We start from the raw sequence: 3,395 nt of genomic DNA on the forward strand, positions 1-3,395 counted from the left end.
GGATTTATGGTCATTCCTTCTCTTACTGTGTCTTTGAAATTATGTCAATGTAGTTTTTGCTTCACATTTCCCTGAAGATGTTTGTTTACGATAAAGAAGTCATACAGAGATTTTTTTTTTTTTTTCCTCCCAAGAGGTTAGCATTTTAGTGAGAGCTGAATAATAAAATTAGATTGTAAAAACCTGTCAGAAATGTAGTGGTGCGTGTCTTACTTCTCATAATTGCCTCAAAATGATTAGGACTGAACTTTGTTGTTGTTGTTCCAAAGTGAGAAAAGGCAATTTTTCTCCGCCAGGCTGCAAGGATGGGTGTCAAAGGGGAAATGACCTGTGATGCCTTATAAAATGTGAATTCTCATTTTCTAGTTAAAAAGGAAGATGTAGAGCAAAGGGACATGGAACATTCATGAGTGGACCACCAGGACTGCTTCGAATGTTCCTTTACCTTTTACAGATCTTACACTCCTTTGAGAAGTTGAGGTAATCATGAACATATACGAAGATGTACAAACTATGGCAACTATTCAGGAGAATCATGGACTCCACGGCCCTCAAGTTAAAAACAATCCTTCTGGGGTTATCAAAATGTTCTCCCACTCTTTCTGGTGATCGACTTCTAAAAAATTAGCCAGTGAAAACTCTATGGAGCACAGTTCTACTCTGATACACATGGGGTCGTCATGAGTCAGAGTTGACGCATGGTTGTTTGCTACCATATGCTGAGAGCATAACCCAGAGGCTAGCACATAGAAGGTGCTCAAGAAATATCTACCAAAATGATTGAAAGAATGAGAAGATATATTGAGGAGGAGTAAGCAATAACGATAATCTGATATGTGGCAATATATAATTTCTTTTTTCAAGCATATTATTATGCCTGGAGGCACAGTGGTTAAGAACTATAGCTGTTAACCAAAAGATCAGCACTTTGGATCCACCAGCCACTTCGTGGAAACACTATGGGGCAGTTCTACTCTGTCCTATAGGGTCACTTTGAGTCAGAATCGACTCCATGACAATAAGTTTTGTTTATTTTTTAATTGTTATGAAATCAAATTATGGCTATAGTTGTAACTAAAATGGATTCATATTGTGTTCTAGGTTATTCATGAACAAACTACCCATTTTCTAGGTTATCTAGGACCTTTACAGCTTTATCTCTGTCTTCACAGCTTTATCTCTGCCATCTTTGCCTTTTTGTTTCCCCTCATTTCTCAACTTTAAATCCGACAAATGTTAGAGCTGTAGGGTCCCCAAATAATACTCTTCTTTCCTGCCTGGGTTCTTAACCAGTTGAGAAATTAGACAAAGGAGTAAGGTATATGGGAGCTCAAAATATCACCTGTATTAGAGCCAAAGCTGATATTGGTTAAAATGGCTTATATCTGCGGTCAAATAGCCTTCCTCATTCTGAACCTTGGAACTGGATAGAGCATTGCTGGGCTATTCAGGTCTTCTTTGACGGGTTGTGGCCTTTACTTCTCAGCTTTGCACATGGCCAAGAGCAACCAAGAGCACAAGCTCTCAGACGGACTCCCAAGAGGAAGGGAGAAGAAAGGACAGAGCCAACACGCCCAGTTCCTGCTCCCCTAGTCACCAGTATGGTCAGATTTCATGGGAGGAGTAAATGGAGGTAGGAGGAGAGGCCAGGATATTATGTTGGTGGAGAATCTATCCATAATAAAGGAAATATCAAAAATAGGGAAGAAGTGTTCTCCTCCTAATACATAAGGTAAGTGAAAAAAAAAAAAAAAAAGAGGGAGAGAGAGTGGAGGTGAAATACAAATTAGGCAATGTTTACTGCAGTTGAAAGCTGCTACTACTAGCTGAAGTGGAATTCACGGAACCCTCAGGCAGTGGTTCCCAAGCTTTTCTGCACATTGGAATCATCTGGGGATTTTTTTGAAAAATACTGATGCCTAGTGGGAGCCAGAGACACCAGAACTTTTAAAAGCTGCCTTGGTGATTCTAACGTGTAGCAATGCTTGGGAACCATTGCATAAGATCTTCACCATCATTATGGTAGCTAACAGGGATAAGGTATGTTAAATTTAATGGGTGTGTGTCCTGGTGGCACAGTGGTTAAGAGCTATGGCTGTTAACCAGAAGGTTGGCAGTTTGAATATATAGGGTCCTTATGAGTCTGAATTGACTCAATGGCAATGAGTTTGGTTTTTTAGGTCATATTTAACAACTAGGCTGTATGAGTCAATCAATGTAAGACTCTCTCCAGAGAAGAAGCATGTCTTTGCCCAGATTATTGTGGAAATCAGATCTTATCTTCCAGAACCTTCTTCAGCCCTACCACATTGAGTAACCAGATGGTTACTCACATTGAGTGGTAAGTCTGGTCTAAGAACATAGGTGTGACCTGTGTTGCTAAGTGATTTCCGCACAGTTTCAGATTCTGAATGACTGTCTAATGAGCTCTCGTGTAGGGTAAACAAGGTAGGCAGAAGAAGTATTTTAAGGATCCATATACAGAAGCACAGCCCAATGCAGTGTGGAGAGAAATAAGTTTAGTTGGCAAGGATCACTGAATATCTCTGAGTCTCAGTTTTCTCACTTGTAAAATGAGGGTAACAATATCTACCTATGGGATTGTTGTACTGTGGTAGCTTGCATGTTGCTATGATGCTGGAAGCTATGCCACCAGTATTTCAAATACCAGCAGGGTCACCCATGGTGGACAGGTTCAGTGGAGCTTCCAGACTAAGACAAACTAGGAAGAAAGGCCTGGTGATTTACGTCCAAAAACTTAACCAATGAGTACACTATGGATCACAACAGAATATCATCTGGAAGAAGAGTGCTGGAAGATCAGCCCCTAGGTTGGAAGGATTCATTTGGGGAAGATGACTCGCAGGCAATAACTGAATGACAAGAAGGAACCAGCCATGTACTCATGGAAAAAGCATTTGAGGCAGAAGCAAGAGCTAGTGCATGAGCCCTAAGGGAAGCATGATGTTGACATGTTAAAGGAAAGGAAAGAAGACCAGAGTTACTGGAGCAAAATGGGGAGATTGAGAATGAAAAGAGATGAGGTAGTGGAAAGAGACAAGGCCAGAGCATTTAGGGCTTTGTAAGCCAGAGTAAGGAGTTGGATTTATCCTAAGTAATAAAGAGCCACTTGAGGGTTTTAAGCAGGAGAGGAACAGGATCTGATTTATATTTTTAACAGATCACTTTAGCATTTATGTGGAGAAGTTTGTAAGAGGGCAAGACAAAAAGCAGAGAGACAAGTCAGGCAGTAATTGCAGTGGCCCAGGAGAGGGGTGGTGAGAGCTTGGATGAAGGTAATGGTGGTGATGAATGGCAAGACTTGGGATAGCTTTTGGTAAGAGGGAGCACTGATGGCGCAGTGGTTAAGAGCCTGGCAGCTAACCAAAGGTAAG

The sequence above is a fragment of the Trichechus manatus genome, unplaced genomic scaffold, assembly GCF_000243295.1.
Source record: "Trichechus manatus latirostris isolate Lorelei unplaced genomic scaffold, TriManLat1.0 scaffold00045, whole genome shotgun sequence".
In the NCBI taxonomy this organism is placed as follows: domain Eukaryota; kingdom Metazoa; phylum Chordata; class Mammalia; order Sirenia; family Trichechidae; genus Trichechus; species Trichechus manatus.